Raw genomic sequence first — 19782 nt, 5'->3', positions numbered from 1 at the left:
AAGCCATGTTGTTCAGACAGAGTTTCTATGAAAAAGAAATTTAAATTCAACATTAAAAAATTTTTTTTTTAAATCCTTGATGCCTCCTCTGTGGCCACAAGATATAAGCTCTGGAGAATTAGAAATAAATGAGCCTCAGTCGTTTCTATTCATATGTGAAGAATGTATTTGTATAAGCAAAAATAAAATGTGTTGTAAGGGATGTAGGTAAACCATAACATCAGATCAATAGATATCTAAATCTGATAACTTGAAAATAAGTCTAATCACTATTAGTAACAAAATGTCAAAAATGTATTTTGCCTTTTCTATACCCATCCATCACATAGCTGTTGCATGGAGGGCGATCATTCTTTATTTAGTCCTAATTCAGTGGGTTTGTATTAACAAGAGGGCTTCCCGGGCAGGTCAGCAGTAAAGAATCTGCCTCTGAATGTAGGAGCTGCAGGAGACATGGTTCGATCTCTGGGCCAGGTAGATCCCCTGGAGGAGGAAACGGCAACCCACTCTAGTATTCTTGCCTGGGAAATCCCATGTACAGAGGAGCCTGTGGAGGTGGGCTAAAGTCCATGGGGTTGCAAAGAGTTGGACACGACCGAGGAATGGAGCACGCAGCATGTAGCAATGAAAAGTCAAGGTAGTAGACAATCCAAAATCTCACAGATTCTAAGAAATTGCTCCATAACACACTAAGAATTAGTGGAGCACACAGGATTCAAAATGAAGTTTTTCTTCTCTGAGTCTCAAGCCTTAAATGTCACAGTTTTCAGACTTCCTGAAAGTTTTCAGCAAAAGTATGGAGGTATAACTGCAGATACATCTGGCATACATTATTTTGAATTTTTCATTTTCTTGAGTAGGAAAAAACCCAAGACTGATTTAGTGTCTACTTTCATGATTGATTCAGTGGATCATAAGTACAGAGGAGAAAGTGGAAAGGTGGACAGGACTGTTTGGGTAAAAAGAAAGATTGCTTTGGGTGCCCTGTGTCTGGAGTCAGTCTGCCCAGAATGATTGACTTCAAACTTGGCTTTAATACTTTCTAGCTCATAACCTGATACATGTGATATAAAATGCCATGCTTCATTCCTCTTATTAAAATTATGATAATGTGGGCTCTTACAATTTGGGAGAGATGATGCAGATGCAATCAAAGAAGAAACATAAAGCACATATCTCAGAGCCTGATACTTAGGAAGCCTTGAATAACAGTACGTGACGTTATGGTTTATGTCATCCTCCTCACCATTGTCATCACTTTCGTAACTGTTTGAAGTGCTTAGGGGAAAGTTGACAGAGACCTATTTACTACTACAGATGTGGAGATGCCAGCCAGAGCCAGGAACAGTGATGGTGGAAGCAGAATTCTTAATGAGAGTTCTCACACCCCAACCAGAGTAAAGAACATGAAGATCATAGGGTTCTCATCTGAAATTTGTATACTGGTGCCCTCCCACCTCTCTGTCTAACTGTCATGTTTGTCTTGTTGAGGAAAAGATCATTCTCTCAACACTCCCTTCATCCATGTCTGTCTCCCTCAGCACTTTCTGGGCTGGGCTGTGTCTCTGCTGGAGCATGACTAAGGAGCTCACTGCCCCTCTCCTGCCTGGAGTGTGATGAAGTCTCAGGGTCCCGCCTCAGGATGGGCAAGAAGACAGACTTAGACTGGACCTTCTGATGCAGGTTCCTACAAAGGATGGAGACATAGGTGTGGATTCACAGTATTAGAACTGACAAAATAATGAGTTGGAGGAACTGGCCAATTGTTTACAATTTTATGCCCAAAGCTCATCATTAACCAGTTGGTCCATATTGTCTCAACCTCTGGAGACTTGTTAATGTTAACAGAAAAAGAAAAAGAGAAAAGTGAATATCCTGAAAAGAGTCTGGGTACCTCTTACCTTCAGGAGAAAGTTCACCTGGACTCTTACTTACTTCTAACTTGCAGGCTCTTAACCTAAAATTCAGACTTTCCCCCCTTAAATTTAACCTTTCAATATGTGGTTTTGATATCTGCAAATCCATTGTATCAATCATGAAATCTATGCAGCATGAGGCTTTTGTATCAAGAATGTGATACATTTTCCATTTTCACAGTTAATATTTGTCTCTAAGGATAACTTTTTATTTTCATTTCCCTTCCCTTGCTCATCTGCATTAGATATGGTAGACATTATTAAGTTTTTGTTAATTTGAGTGAATCTTTATTTCTAACTTTTTTCTATAAATGAATTACATAGCATATTGGAAAACTATTGATTTTCACTTATTATTTAGTGACTGATTTTTAAATTAAATATTTCAGTGGGCCTTCCAGAAGGTTGCAATCAAGGTGTCAGCCAGGGCTGCAGGCATCTCAAGGTTGGATTGGCAGGTGTCCACTTTCAAGCACACTGATGAAGCTGTTGGCAGGATTCACCTGTTCACAGAATATTGTCCAGAGAATTCCTTCAGCTCCTCAACACATGGCCTCCTGGCATGGCAGTTGGATTCTAGCAATGTGAGCCATCAAGAATGCACCCATGGTTGATTCATGTCAATGTATGGCAAAAACCACTACAATATTGTAAAATAATTAGCCTTCAATTTAAATAAATTAATTAAAAAAAAAAGAATGCAAGAGAGATAGCCAGCAAGAAGAAAGCCAGAATTTTATTTACTCTGTTCCCAGTGACTTCCCAACATTTCTTCCACATCCTCATTGTTGGAAGTGGGTTTCTATGTCCATCTCACATTCAATGAGAAGGAAACACACAGGTCATGAAACCATGGCTGGGGTCAGTAAGAACATCTCAGATACTGTTCAGCATAGAAGTTTCATACTCTGTAGGGACTCTGTGCTCCAAACAACTTAAGCCTCAGTTCCTGTCCATCTGTTTTCCAGAATATTTTAAAATTCTTCAAACGACTATGATCTCAACAAAATTTCCCTGGACAAAAGTTAGCATATGGGTAGAACTTCCCCTTCACTGGGTACTTCTGCAGAACCTACTCTGCAGCTTCAGGTCATGCAGTCTCAAGTAGACCCCTGATTTCTGATACACTGGACAGCCCCTCCATCAACATCAGAACAACCTGTAGTCATTCCATGGACAAATGTATAATAATAAATGTTCCCAGTGAATCTGATTGCTTCTAAGGAGAGATGAATCAGCTCACTCCAGAATATATATATATATTTTTCCAATTTCTTTGTGTTATTAAACTCTTGAAGATGTTAATAAAATGTGGTTTTGGCTTATGTATTTTTTCTAGTGGATAAGGTGGGAAGTAAGTGGATAGAGTTGTGATGGAGCCATCTAAATTCTGTCCATGAAGCCTTTCTGACCTAGAGACCTCTCTGCTGAGAATGCAGAGATTGGTTTATCATTAGGTGATATGAGAAAACTTTAATTAATACCAAAATTAAATGGAGTATAGAGGAAAGGATGCTATTTACCTGTGTGGTGATAAGTGACAAAGAGTATTTTTAGAGGAAAACACATGGCAGATATCTAGAGGTGGATAGGAGGGGGAGAGACTGAATGTTGAGGCATTTAAAATAATGAGCACAGGGCAAAAGTGCACTACTAATCAGAAGTTGTTTCATGTGAATAGAAGGGATAAGGTACTAAGTTAATTGGCAAACATGATTTCTAGGAAATGGGATATGAAAACCAGAGGTAGTTATGTTTGTCCCATAAATGTGACATATGCTTTGTCCTTTTCTCAATGCGCTTGGAGAATATCCTTTACTAAGTGGAAAGTGAGCAGAGGTGGATTGGAGAAAGTGGAGGTAAGTGTTGGGGACATTTAATAAATATTTGTACAGTAGCAAAAATAATAGTAACTGATCTCATGGCATATTGTGTAGAGGGGATCTGATATTAGGGTCACTACTAAAGATGTGTGTACAAGACACAGTGGAAGAAAAACATAGATATTGATATTTATGTAGTAAAAATTAGTGATGAGCTTTTCCCAGTTTCTCCTCACATGATGAGTACCTTTTAAGGAAACAGAAATCTTTTCACTGCTTGATGTGAAATTGAGAAATTTCTAGTTCATTCTTTATCCACTGGTTATTTATAGTAAATTTCAAACACTAACTTTATTCTGTGAGTCTTAATCTTATAGTGACTATGAGAGAAAAACAGATCCCAGTGAGGTTCTTGATAATAAACAGGAGCAAACCATACTTTCCCCCATCTCTCTCAGGAATTCTTAGATATGTCTTTAGAAGTCAAGGGATCCAGGGAGGAAGAATAAATATTAAATTGCCTTCACTTTTTCTTATAATATAGTAGAATATTTGCTCAATGTTTTACAAAGTAGAGCCATGTCTAATCTCTGCCATTTCTGTGTTACATTTGATATAATGATACAATGTTGATATAATGATATAATGTTACATTTGAATAAATGATATTCAGTCCCTGCCCTCAACCTGGTCAAGGTCTTATTGTGTAAACAAGAAAATGTCAAGGTCAGTCAGGCATCTGCAATAAAGTGCTAATGGTACACAATTAACTAATTTGAAAACACATCAACCTCAGAGTAGATGGTAGGAAGGGTATGAACATTTATTTATTTATTACCATGTGCATGTATTATCTGCTTAATCCACAAGTGATTTAAGCTGTATGTGATTAAAAAGGAGGAATCAGAAAGCCCCAGAGTGAAAAAATAACAGTTCCACAGGGTTAAAAATTCAGAGGACTTGATGGGGAAAATCAACTTTTCTACCTGAAAAGCACATTAGTTGAAACAATAGATTGATCTATTAAAGTGGTGACTATGATAGTGTACAATTATTGATCCATTAGTAGGTCCAAACATTGTTATAATAAGTACTTTAGGTTACCTCCTCTCTACCATCTTCTCAGTTAAGAACTTCTTATCACTATTCTACAAATGAGAAAGTTAAACAGAAAGACTTTTTCTTTTATACTCAAGGTCACAGTTTGCAAAATCAGATAACTTATGAATTCCAAGATATTCACTGAACATTACCTTCATTATCAGGAGGAGATGAGGATGGTGGCATAGGAGAACCCTGAACACACTTCCCCATGGAACACATAAAAAATACATCTATATGCCGAGATATTCTTACCAAAAACAAACTGGAAACTTCACAAACACACTTCTAACTTAAAAGCTTTTGCACAGTGCAGGAAACTATAAACAAGGTAAAAAGACAACCCTTGGAATGGGAGAAAATAATAGCAAAAGAGATAACTGACAAAGGATTAATCTCCAAAATATACAAGTAGTTCATTCAGCTCAATACCAAAAAAACAACCCAATCAAAAAGTGGGCAGAAGACCTAAACAGACATTTCTCCAAAGAAGACATATAGATTGCTAATAAACACATGAAAAGATGTTCAATATTGCTCATTATTAAAGAAATGCAAATCAATATTACAATGAGGTATCACCTCACACCAGTCAGAATGGCCATCATAAAAAAATCTACAAACAATAAATACTGGAGAGAGTGTGGAGAAAAGGGAACCCTCTTGCACTGTTGATGGGAATGCAAATTGATACAGTCACTATAGAGAACAGTATGGAGATTTCTTAAAAAATTAGGAATAAAACTACTATATGACCCAACAATCGCACTATTGGGCATATACCCTGAGGAAATCAAAATTGAAAAAGACCCATGTACCCCAATGTTCATCTCAGCACTATTTGCAATAGTTAGGACATGGAAGTAACCTAGATGTCCATCAACAGATGAATGGATAAAGAAGTTCTGGTACATATATACAATAGAATATTACTCAGCCTTAAAAGGGAATACATTTGAGTCAGTGCTAGCTAATGAGATGGATGAACCTAGAGCCTATTATATAGAGTGAAGTAAGTCAAAAAGAGAAAACCAAACATTGTATATTAACGCATATATATGGAATCTAGAAATATGGTACTGATGAACCCATCTGCAGGGCAGCAGTGGAGACACAGATATAGAGAACAGGCATGTGGACATGGGCGGAAGGAGAAGGGTGGATGAACTGAGACAGTAGCATTAAAACATCTACCCTACCATATGTAAAATTAGATAGCCAGTGGAAATTTGCTGTATCATGCACGGAGCTCAAATCTGGTGCTCTGTGACAACCTAGAGAGGTGGGATGGGATAGGAGGTGGGAGAGAGGTTCAAGAGAGAGAGGACGTACATATTCCTATGACTGATTTATGTTAATATATGTCACAAGCCAGCAAAATATTGTAAAGCAATTATCCTCCAATTAAAAATAAATAAATTTAAAGAACAAACAAAAATAATGTTTTGTGCCAAGAAAAAAAATGACACATACTTCTGAAGAAAAAAGAATTTAAAGAAATACCCACATGGAGTTGGGTAGAAAAGTGGGAGAAGTGTTTGAGTAGGGATCTGTGCCTCTAGGATGTGACACAGAAGAGAAGGAGGGTGATATAACAGGCTGGGGTATCCTTCCTGGGGAGTGAGGGGTTTGAACCACATGTTGGGCACCCAAGTCTGGGGTCTGACATTAGGAAGTGAAATCTTCACCTCACACCTGTTAGAGTGGTTATTATAAAAAAGACAAAAGTTAACAAATGCTGGCAAATATTCAGAAAAAGGAATCCTCATGCACTGTTGATGGGAATGTGCAGCCACTACCAACAAGAGAGTGGAGTTCCTCAAAAGTCTTTAATAGAACTATCACATGATACAGTGACCCTACACCTGCGTGTATGTCCAAAGAGCAAAAAATGGAAACAACCTAGTGTCCATGGATGAATTAAGAATAAAAAAAATGATAGATATTCAGCACAAACAATGGAATATTATTCAGCCACGAGAAAGCAGAAAACTCTGCTATTCATTACAATATGGATGAAATTTAGGGGCATTATGCTAAAAGAAATAAGTCAGACAAGGGAAGACATGGAATGTATGGTTTCCCTTATCTGTGGAATCTGAATTACTGAACTCATAGAAACAGAGTTTATTTACTCCCATTTGACCAATTGTGAATGTTGTGGTAAAACATTTCATGAATGCTGTAGTACATCTAGATTAGAATTCCGGTTTGTTCTTTCAATTATAATATTTTCAGACTTAAATTTCCCATAATTATTTGATGTGAGGATTTAATATGATTTAATAAGAAAATAAGAGGTAATAAATTTAACAGAACATAAAGTGGAAATTAAACTACACAAACACATACACATATACACTCAAAGCGGGATTACTTTGATTTTTTCCAAGATTCTTTGACTATCACTTTGTTGTTGTTCAGTTGCTAAGTCGTGTCCGACTCTTTGTGACCCCATGAACTGCAGAAAACCAGGCTTCCCTGTTCTTCACTATCGTCTGGAGGTCACTCAAACTCATGTCGTCTGCATAAGTGGATATACTGATATACTATTTTAGTAATTTTTAATGAGTGCTATCTATTCCCAAAATCTAATAGGAATTTATCCTTTGTCAAGTGTATCTTTTCTTTAATATCAAAGTTACTCATCAATGGAGCTTGTGGTGATCTTCTTAAGTGGTAAAAGGCAAAGTAAATTAAACTAGTTTTGCACAATATTACTTTCAGATGGCCAGTACTACCACTACAAAACAATGTGTGACATATCTATGAAGTGATGGATAGTCATCTTGTAGAACTCAACAGAAACCCTAAGACTCAAGTTATTGTGACAGAAAGCCATGGTATTCAAATGAAGTTCTAACCAGGGTGTTTCTAGTATTAATAAAAGGAAAAAAACTCCCCTTTGCTGACAACTGGGCTATTTGCACTCTTAAGTAATGTGAAAAAAGATAAACTCATTGTGAAGACTTGGGTGACTCAATGTACCTTGGGCATCATTGGAATCACACAGCAATTGAAATATGACATCGCCAACCTATTTTCCAGGTGCATACCCCAAACTAAGACACATTTTTGACAACCTTTCTTCCCTGTGCACATTTTGCATCTTCAATTGCAGATGCCTCAAAATACACTTTTTTAAAACAATCGACACTGATTTTTAAAAAATATTTTGCTGTGTCACCTTTTAGTCAGGTCTTAGTTGTGGCACTTGGGTTCTCTAGTTGTGGCACATGGGCTTACTTGCCCTGTGGCATATGGGAATCTCAGATCCCTGACCAGGGATTGAACCTGTGTCTCCTGCATTGGAAGGCAGGTTCCCAACCACAGGACCACCTAGGAAGACCCCAAAATATACTTTTGTACTCATGCTACAATATCAGTTGGGGTTCAGTCAAGAAAAGAGAAACCAATTAGTCATTTTAAATAAAGAGAATTTAATACAGAAAGTCGGCTAAAGAGATATTGAAAGACTGAAAATTTAAAAACAGTAAAGCAGTAACATAGCTATCATAAGTGAAGTAAGACTTGATTTGAGGGGCATAAAGGGAACACTTTAGCTTTTAGGGCAAAGAGAATTTTACTGACCACTGTTGAATATATGCAAGATGGACAAAGATGAAAAATAGTGATTTCAAGAGCCCCACCCCAAAGCAAAGCCTAGCTGTGTGATGTAGAGAAGCTAAGTGAAGAAAATGATCAGAAATAATGTGGTAAACACATTGCCTATTACTACATCAGGGTCTTCATAGCTTCCCCTCTGAACTCTGTTCTCTTCTGGATGTTCAGCATTTGTTCATGAGCAGTTAGGACCCAAGGTATACAGGTCACCTTTGAATGAAAGATCTGATTTGCGTTGGTAGTTTTCAACCGTGGCCATATACTGGAACCACTTGAGTGCTTTTAAAATTCCTTATGCTCAGACCACACCCGAGTCTAATTAAATCAGAATATCTGATGGTGGTTAGACCCAGTGAACAGTATTTTAAAGTTCCCAGATGATTTCAACCCAAGGCTGAGAAGCAGTGACACAAATACTCACACACAACCTAGGTAAGCAGATTTGAAAAATAGAATTTACTGTGGAAAATACACAAGAGCTGTGAAAAACTTATACATTTTCAGTATATTAAAAGGGAATTATTCATCTTTCAAGGATGCTTGGGCCACCAAAGATAACCTATATAATTTTTGTAGATGTAGTAAAATTCAGTCAAGGCAGTAATGGACTCACAGACAGAAAGAACAGACTTGTGGACACAGTAGGGGAAGGAGAGGGTGGGTTGAATTGAAAGAGTAGCATGGAAATATATACATGACCATAGGGAAAACAGATACCAAGTGGGAGTTTGCTATGTGACACAGGGAGTTCAGCCCAGTGCTCTGTGACAACCTAGAGGGGTGGGATGGGGTAGGAGATGGCAGTGGGGTTCAGGGGGAGGGGACATATGTATATCTATGGCTGATTCATATTGATGTATGTCAGAGACCAACACAATATTGTAAAGCAATTACCTCCCAATTTAAAAAAAAAAGAAAAAAATATTCAGCCAAGGAATGATTTTGATGCACAAGAATCCTAGAAATCTCACCCATCACATTAAAGACATAAAAGAAAAGTAATATTTAAATATGAGATTAAGCAAAAGGAGAAGTAAAGCCATGAGAGCTACAAAAAATGATGTATGAGAGTGGTAGACTTTTCAGGTCTAGATTTAATTTTGCTACATTTTGCAACTTACCCTCCAAATGGATAACTAAGTGTAGAACATTTTGCTGAGAAACCTCTGCATGACCCTTTTGATGTCCTTGTTCCTGAGACTGTATATGAAGGGGTTCAGCATGGGAGTGAGCACAGTGTACATCACTGAGGCCACTGCAAACTTCCTAGAAGGTTGTGAGGTGGCTGAACTGAGATACACATCAATGCCTGTTATGTAAAATAAACAAACAACTGCCAGGTGAGAACCACAGGTGGAGAAGGCTTTATTCATGCCACCTGATGAGGGGACTCTCAGAACAGAGGAGAGAATTTTACAGTAAGAGAAAAAGATCCCTGAGATAGGAAGAAAACCAAAAATGGCACCAGCAGTATATATGATTACGTTATTGGTGAAAGTGTCACAACACGCAAGCTTGAGGAGTTGAGAAGGGTGACAGAAGAAATTAGAAATTTCTACATCTTTGAAGCAGGTGAGTTGTAATGCAATCCAATTGTGCAGCTGTGACTCCAAAAGACTAACAAAAAAAGACACCAAAACTAAGAGGCAACAGAGGCGTGGGTTCATGATGGCCATGTAGTGCAGTGGATGACAGATGGCCACAAACCGGTCATAAGCCATTGCAGTGAGAAGAGTACCATCCATACATCCAAAAAGGAGAAAAATAGACATCTGTGTCAGGCAGCCTTCATAGGAGATGACTCTGCTGTGAGTTTGGATGTTCACAATCATCTTGGGGACGGTGGTGGAGACGAAACCAATGTCAGCCAAGGACAGGTTGGTGAGGAAGAAGTACATGGGGGTGTGGAGGTGGGGTTCAGAGGTGACGGCTAATATGATGAGCAGGTTCCCAAGCACAGTGACCAGGTACATAGACAGAAAGAGGATAAAGAGAAAAGGCTGTAGTTCTGGATCATCTGAGAGGCCCAGGAGGAAGAATTCTGAGATACTGGTTAGATTTCCAGTTCTGTGTAGATTAGACACCTTTGGTAAAAGTAAAAGTAAAAGAGGGCTGAAAAAATAGGAATTAAGTAACGGGCATTGAATACTGTGTCTATATTTTGGATTCAAGCAATTCATTTCTAAGATCATACACCCCAGTTCCTTCAGCAGTATTTCTCATTATGACAGTTTCTATCTGCCTACACCTGTTTCCTCATTGGTTTCTGTGTTATTCACCTCTGTCTATAAAGTCTTACTTTATAACACTTCACTGAAAGATGAAAGGGAAAGCACTTTAGAGGTAATGCAAGCACATCCATGATCTCAGTTAAATACAGCTTACTTTTTTTGACATAATACAGAATGAGAAACTTCCCCCTTTAAGGAAAAATATCATTTCAATTTAGGGAGACTTAGATATAGTTATATTTTTTTCAAATGCAATTCTATAGAATATTTACAAATCTCTATGGAGAGGCAATGGCAACCCACTCCAGTATTCTTGCCTGGAGAATCCTGTGGACAGAGGAGCATGGTTGGCTGCTGTCCATGGGGTTGCACAGAGTCAGACACGACTGTAGTGACTTAGCATGCATGCTATGAAACACAGGACTATGTCATCTAGATTCTAAATTAAAGCTGAAGTTCATACTCAGAAAATATTTTATATGATATTCAAAGTTTTCTCATTCTTTCTCCCTCTTTCATGAAATGAGTGATTACTCAAATATCAGGGTTATGTTTAAAAGTCACTTAATATATACTTCATATCTTTGACTTTGGTGGAATTCAAATTTCAATCAGTATGGTTTAATTAAGTGCACATAATACACATTCATGACTATGAAGATGTTATCAGTGTACCAAGGACTGTTAATGATTAAGTGGTAACAAAATTTAAGAAACCTACTTGAAATTTTTTATTTTATACAGGCTTATTTGTTTCAATCCAATTCCATCTCAGTAAAATGTCTGATATGTGAGACCACTTTACTTTTTTTGGACCCTATTCTGTACTGGCAGATTAACAATGTCATTGTTTTTCTTTTTTCAGCTTACTGAAGTTGACTGACAAAATTGCACATATTTGGGTTGTGCAATGGGAAATTTCTCAAAAGATGTCCAAAATGATGATTTAATATATGTACACATTGTGAATGGTTACCATAGTCAGGTTAATTAACATATTTGTCACCTTACATAGTTTTTATTTATGTGTGTGTGTTTATAGTAATAGTTAAGGAGATCTCTCTTAGCATATTTCAAGAATATAATACAAAATTATTAGCTATAGTCATCAGGCGGTGTACTAGCTCCCCAGAATGTATTCATTTTGTAACTGAAAGTTTGTACCTTTTGAGCAACATCTCCCTACTTTCTCCATCACCATCTCCTCACAACTACAGTTCTAATCTATGGCCCTAAGTGTTTGCTTTTCTTAACTTCCACACATAAGTGAGATCATATAGTATTGACTTTCTATGTCTGGTGTATGTACTTTAATAAGCGTATTCTCCAGGTCCATCCATGTTGTCACAAACGGCAGGATTTCCTTCTTTTCCTGGCTGAATAATATTTCATTGGTTACATATACACACATATATACATACCACATTTTCTTTATTCATCTGTCAACAGACACTTCAAATGTTTTCATGGTTTCACTATTTCAAATAATATCATAATGACATGTAAGAACAGATAATTTCTTCTTTGGCATATATCCTGAAGTGGGGTTGCTGGATCCTATGGTAGTTCTATTTCAATTAGTAAGTTTTTAGTTGTTAAGGAACCTTCATTCTCTTTCCTGTAATGACTGTACCAATATTCATTCTCACCAACCACACACAACAGTTCCCTTATCTCCATAGCACTTGTCTTTTTTTCTTTATAATAAACATCCTAACACATGAAAAGTGGTATTTGATTGGATTTTTGAATTGAGTTTCCTGGTATTAGCCTTATTGAGCCCATTTTCATGGACCTGGTTGTCTTCCTTTCCTGGTCTAAACCCTCCTATCTATGGTTGATGAGTTTAGCACCCGGGGGAGGTCCCACAACCTGCCTTATGTCTACTAACAGATTTTCATGTGAGTCCTTCCTGATCAAGAGATTGCAATTCCCTTGCTTCTGCTGCCTCAAAGTAATTCAGGTTCATTATTTTGGCATGTCATACTATGATTTAATTGAGAAACATTCAAAATAAATAATATAAACACATCTGGCAGATTCCTCATCTGTGAATTAGATAATAACTGAACCTTTTTAAGAGGACTATTGGGCTTCCCAGGTGGCTCAGTGGTAAAGAATCCTCCTGCCAATGCAGGAGTTGTGGGTTCGATCGCTGGGTTGGGAAGATCCCCTGGAGAAGGAAATGGCAACCCAGTCCACTATTCTTGCCTGAGAAATCTCATGGACAGAGAAGCCTGGTGGGCTACGGTTCACAGGGTTGCAAAGAGCTGGACACCACCTTAGTAAGCAAACAGCAGCAGCAGCAGCATGGATTATATGATAGATGAGTTCAAAGGCTTTCCTGTCGCAGGGCACCAGAGCGTGGAATGAGAGGAAATTTGTCTCTGCAAGTGCAATAAAATGTACTGTCCCCACATTTTCTGACTCCTTTCCCCCCCTATACTTATAAAAACTTCTGAAATGGTTTTTCAATCATTGAAATCTGCAGGTTAAATGGAAAATAATAGGTCCCATAGAAAGACCATGACATAGAAACAAATATTATTTTATTTTGTCTCTAGTCCTATGGGATATTCTGAAAAGGATGACAACATTGTCATGAATGGTGCACTATGCAAAAGCTATATTGCCCACACTTTGTTTCTGTGAAAACTGGAAGGGTTTATTCAACACTTAACTGAGTTTTTTTAAGTTCTTGGGGCCACTTCTGTGCTATTAAGTTATAGGCTCTGGGGAATCAGAAATAAATGACCCTCACTCAGTTCTCTTTATATTTGAAGGATATACTTGTATAAACAAAAATAAAATGTCCTGTCAGGGATGATGTTATGGTTTCATAACATCAGATCAACAAATGTTTAAATCTGATGATGCAAGACTTACCATAATCATTATTAGGAACAAAATATCAAAAAGGTATTTTGCACTTTCTTTATGCATCCATCACTTAGTTATTGAATAGAGGGCAATAATTATTTTTTTAGTCCTAATTCAGAGGATTTGTATCAACAAGGAATCAACTCAGTTGATAATCCTAAATCTCACAGATTCTAAGAAATTTCCCCATGGCATAGTAAGAATTGGTAGAGCTATAGGATTCAAAATTACAGTTTTCTTCTCTGAGTCCTGTGCCTTAAATCTCACTGTTTTCAGACTTACTGAAAGTTTTCAGCAGGAGTACAGAGGTATAACAACAGATACACCTGGGGTATATTATTTTGAACTGTTTTCAGTTTTCTGAAACCAAGACTGTGATATTTATGTCTCTTTTCGCGATTGATTCAGTTGATTATAAATACAGAGGAGAAAGTGGATAGATGAAGTGAAATCAAGGAACAGCATCAACAGAGAGATCTACTCTGAAAATTTCAGGTGCCAATTATTTCTTTGACCTTTGCTGTGATCTCAGACATTCCTCCTAAAGTTGACGCAGCAAGTGCTACCTACTCCCCTCTTCTGTGTCCTCCAGAAGACTCCAAGGGGAAGGACACAATGAGCAGGGAGTCTCTACCAGGGCTGACAGGGAAGTGACAGGACTGGGTGAAAACAGGAAGAGCCCAGGTGCTCTGTGTCTGGAATCAGCCTACCCAGGGTGACTGACTTCCAAAGGTTTTAACATTTTCTACCTCATGACACAATACATGTGACATAAAATGTGCTTCTTGAGGAGCTGCGAAGACGTGTGGAGGAGCACGCCCCTCAACTGTTGCAGCCCCTCCACCCTGCATTCACCATGTTTCTCTGCACCCTGGTGGGGAGCCGGCCAGCCCAGGCTTCAGGCAGGTGCCAGGACCTGCCCTCCAGCAGCTCCCGTGCCTGGGACCTATGCCTGGACACCTCGCCTGCAACCCATCAGATTCACACACCCCTGGAGGTGAGCCTAGGGCGGGCAGTGGAAAAAAAAATGTTGTCCTTCTTTCCTTTTAATAAAATAATAATAATATGTGCACTTATAATTTGGGAGAGATGATGCAGATGTAGTCAACCAAGAAACACAAAAACATACCCCAGAGCCTGACACTTAGGAAGCCTTGAATAACAGTTCCTGATACTTTGGTTAATGTCATCCTACTCAGTATCCCCATGACTGCTTTCATAATGAACTGAAGGGCTCAGGGGAAGGTTACAGAGACCCATTGGCTGCTCGGATGGGAGGGGTGCCAGCTAGAGTTAGAATCAGTGATGGTGGAAGCAGGACTCTGAGTGAGAGTTCTCACACCCCAACTGGAGCAAAGATCATCAAGCTCACAGGGCTCTAATCTGAAATTTGTACACTGGGGCCCTCCCACCTGTCTATCCCAACTGTTATGTTTGTCTTATAGTGGAAAAATTCATGTTCCCAACAGTCGTTTCATCCATCCCTGTCTTACTTACTGGGCTGGGCTGCATCTCTGCTAGAACATGACCAAGGGGCACAGACTCACTGCTCCTCTCCTGCCTGTTGTGTGATGAAGTCTCAGGGTCCCTCCACAGGATGGCTAAGAAGACAGACTCAGGCTGGACCTTCTGATGTGGGTTCCTACAAAGGATGGAGATACAGGAGTGGACTCACAATACTAGAACAGGTGAATTAATGAGCTGGAGGCACTGCCAGTTATTCACAATGATATGACCTCTTGGCTCAATGCTCAAAGCTCGTCATTCGTCAGCTGGTCCATGTTGTCCCAGTCTCTGGAGACTTGTTATTATTAATGCAACAGGAAGAGAAAATGAATGTCCTGGGAAGGGTCTAGATCTCTCTTCTCAGGAAGTTGTTCACTTGTACTTGTTGCTTCCTACTCCCAAGTTGTAGGATAATGACATAAAATTCAGACTTCTTTTCCTCAGTTTAATCATGCAATGTGTGATTTTGATATTTGTAAATCCATTTTATTAATTATGAAATCTACACAGTATTATGACTCCTCTACCAAAAATGTGATGCACTTTCCATTTTCTCAGTCAAAATTTGTCTATAAGTATAAATTTTTATTTTAATTGTCTTAGTTCTTGCTTTTGATGGCATTTTATACTGTGAAGATTTATAGATTTTTATTTCTCTAATTTGAATGAGTCTTGACTTCCAAGTTTTTCTCCAATGGAATTACATTGCCTTATTAGGAAAATCTTTTTCATCTTTAACAATATTTTATTAGACTGTAGGTGATTTACAATGTTGTGATAGTGTCAGGTGTACAACAAATTGAATCAGTTACACACAAACATGTACCCACTCTGTTTTAGATTCTTCCCCTGTATAGATCATTGCAGAACATTGAGTAGAGCTCTCTGTGCTTACAGTAAGTCCTTGTTAGTTATTTATTTTATATACAGTAGTGGGTATATGTCAGTTTCAATCTTCCTTTTAACCCACACCCCCTTACTCCATAGTAACTTCAAGTTTAGTTTCTACATCTGTAACTCTATTTTGTAGATAAATTCATTTTACCTGTTTTTTAGATTTCACATGTAAGTGATATCATAATATTTGTCTTTCTCTGTCTTACTTCACTGAGTATGACAGTCTCTAGATTCATCCATATTGCTGCAAATATTTGACATTATTTCACTGTTTCTATGGCTGAGAAATATTCCATTATATATACGTGCACTTGCAACATCTGTTTTATCTATTCCTCTGCTGATGGACATTTAGGTTACTCCCATGCCCTGGCTATTGTGAATAGTGTTACAATGAACATTCGGGTGCATGTGTGTGTTTGAATTATGGTTTTCTCTCGATATGTGTCCAGGAGTGGGATTGCTGGCTCATATGGTAGTTCTATTTTCACTTTTTAAAGGCATCTCCATACTGTTCTTCATAGTGGCTTATCAGTTTACATTCCTACCAACAGTGCATGAAGGTTCCTTTTTCTCCACACCCTCTCTAGCATTTATTGTCCATAGACTTCTTAATGACAGACATTCTGACTGCTGTGAGGTAATACCTCATTGTAGCTTTGATTTGCATTTCTGAAATTAAAAGACGCTTACTCCTTGGAAGGAAAGTTATGACCAACTGATAGATAGCATATTAAAAAGCAGAGACATTACTTTGCCAACAAAGGTCCATCTGGTCAAGGCTATGGTTTTTCCAGTGGTCATGTATGGATGTGAGAGTTGGACTGTGAAGAAAGCTGAGAGCTGAAAAATAGATGCTTTTGAACTATGGTGTTGGAGAAGACTCTTGAGAGTCCCTTGGACTGCAAGGAGATCCAACCAGTCCATCCTAAAGGAGATCAGTCTTGGGTGTTCATTGGAAGGACTGATGCTGAAGCTGAAACTCCAGTACTTTGGCCACCTCAAGCAAAGAGTTGGCTCATTGGAAAAGACCCTGATGCTGGGAGGGATTGGGGGCAGGAGGAGAAGGGGACGACAGAGGATGAGATGGCTGGATGGCATCACCGACTCGATGGGCATGAATTTGAGCAAACTCCAGGAGTTGGTGATGGACAGGGAGGCCTGGCGTGCTGCGATTCATGGGGTCGCAAAGAGTCGGACATGACTGAGAGACTGAACTGAACTGAATAATTAGTGATGTTGAGCTTCTTTTCATGTGTTTGTTGGCCATCTGTATTTTTGGGCTTCCCTCATAGCTTGGTTGGTAAAGAAACTGCCTGCAGTGCAGGAGACCTGGGTTCAATCCCTGGATTGGGAAGATCACTTGGAGGAGGAAATGGCAACCCACTCCAATAGTCTTGCCTGGAAAATCCCATGGATAGGGAAGCCTGGCAGGCTACAGTCCATGGGATCACAAGAGTCGGACACGACCTAGCAACTATACCACCATGTCTTCTTTGGAGAACTGTCTATTTAGGTTCCACCCATATTACTGATTGGGTTTTTTTTTTTTTTTTTTTTTTTTAATTGAGCTGCATGAGCTGCTTGTATGTTCTGGAGATTAATCCTTTGTCAGTTGCTTCATATGCAAATATTTTCTCCCATTCTGAGGATTGCATTATTGTATTGTTTATGGTTTCCCTTGTTGTGCAAAAGATTTAAGTTTAACTAGGTCTCAATTCTTTAGTTTTGTTTTTAGTTTCACTACTCTGGGTGATGGGTCCAAAAGTGTCTTGCTGTAATATATGTCAAAGAGTGTTCTGCCATTGTTTTCCTGTGAAAGTTTTATAGTGTCCAGCATTACATTTAGGTCTTTAATCCATTTTGAATTTCTTTTTGTATATGGTGTTAGAAAGTCTTCTAATTTCATTCTTTTGTGTGTAGGTGTCCAGTTTTCTCAGCACCACATATTGACGAGACTGTCTTTTCCCCATTGCATATTCTCACCTCCTTTGTCTAAGAAAGGTGACCATAGGTGTGTGGGTTTATCACTGGGCTTTCTATCTTATTCCTTTGATGTACAGGTGGTGTTAGTGGTAAAGAACCCACCTGTTAGTGCAGGAGACATAAGAGACCAGGGTTCAATCCCTGGGTTTGGAGGACCCCATGGAGGAGGGCATGGCAACCCCCTCCAGTATTCTTGCCTGGAGAATCCCATGAACAGAGGAACCTGGCAGTCTACAGTCCACAAGGTTGCAATGAGTTGGACACGACTGAAGTGACTTAGGACCTGTGTGCCATTTACCATATGTTTCGATAACTGTAGCTTTGTAGTATGATCTGATATCAGAGAGCCTGATTCTTCTAGCTCTATTTTTGCTTTCTCAAGATTGTTTTGTCTATTTGGGATCTTTTGTGTTTCCATACAAATTGTAAATTTTTTGTTCTAGTTCCAGTAAAATGTCTCTGGTAATTTGATAGGGATTGCATTGAAGCTATAGATTGCTTTGGGTAGTATAGTCATTTTCACAATATTGATTCTTCCAATCCAAAAACATTGTATATCTCTCCATCTGTTTGTGTCACCACACATATATTGGTTCTCTGTTATTTATTTATTTATTTTTGATGCACTGTGCAGCATGTGGGATCTAAGTTCCCTGACTAGGAATCGAACCTATACTCCTTTGAAGTCTTAACCACTGGACTGCTTAGGGAAGCCTCCCTAAATGGACTAATTTCTTAAATAGACATTTCTTCCAGGGAGATATACAAATGACTAACAGGTATATGAAAAGTTGCTCAGTATCACTATTCATCAGGGAAATGCAAATCAAAACCACACTGAGATATCACTTCATACCTGTCAGTATGGTTGAAAAAAAAGAAAACAAAATCCAAGACAACAGTGCTGGCAAGGATGTGGAGAAATTGGATCCCTTGTGCATTGTTGGTGTAAATAAAAAAAATGTGGCAACCACTGAGGAAAACAGCATGAAGGGTCCTTAGAAAATTAAAAATAGAACTGCTATATGATCCAGCAATTCCATCTCTTAGTATTTAAACCAAAGGAATTGAAATCACGATCTCAAAGAAATAGTAGCATTTCTATGTTCATTGCTGTACTACTCATAATAGCCAAGGTCTGGGAACAACTTAAATGTCATAAACAGATGGCAGGATAAGGAAATGAGAATACTCTTCAGCCTGAAAAAAGAAGGCAATCTTGTCATTTGCAACAACATGGGTGACTTTAGGATATTATGTCAAGAGAAATAAACTAAGCACCGAAAGACAAATACTGCCTAATTCTACCTACATAATTTATCTAATAGAGTCAAATCCACAAGATCATAGAGTGGAATGGTGGCTGCCAGGGGCCAAGAGGAGGAGCAATTGGAGAGTTGCTACTTAAACGGCATAAATCTTCAGTCAATTAAAATTAATAAACTCTAGAGATCTGCTCTACAACATTGCACCTACAGTTAATAATAATATATGAACACTTTGAGATTTGTTAAAAGGGCAGATCTCATGCTAAGTATTCCTTTCACAATAAAAAAAGAGTTGTCCTTAGAGACACAAACATTAACTTTCAATTAACATTTCAGGACATATACCATCAGATTCTTGATGTAGAAGACCTAATTTTCCCTAAATTTCTTGATCATTTGAATACATTTGATGATGATAAACTCATATTTTGATATACATTAATTAATTGTTATTGAAGTATGGTTGCTTTACAATGTTGTGTTAGTTTCTAGTGTACAACAGAGTGAATCAGTTATACAGATACATATACCTTTTTTTAGATTCTCTTCC

General features: G+C 38.3%; 1 pseudogene; it reads right to left on the bottom strand.

Moving 5' to 3' along the window:
• Positions 1-9600: 9600 nt before the first annotated feature.
• LOC136156455 (olfactory receptor 7E24-like) lies at positions 9601-14765 on the bottom strand (annotated as a pseudogene).
• Between the last annotated feature and the right edge of the window lie 5017 nt (positions 14766-19782).

Source organism: Muntiacus reevesi, chromosome 1 (assembly GCF_963930625.1).
Source record: "Muntiacus reevesi chromosome 1, mMunRee1.1, whole genome shotgun sequence".
Lineage (NCBI taxonomy): Eukaryota > Metazoa > Chordata > Mammalia > Artiodactyla > Cervidae > Muntiacus > Muntiacus reevesi.
Note: the sequence above shows the minus strand (reverse complement) of the source record. Positions and strands in the feature narration are given on the sequence as shown.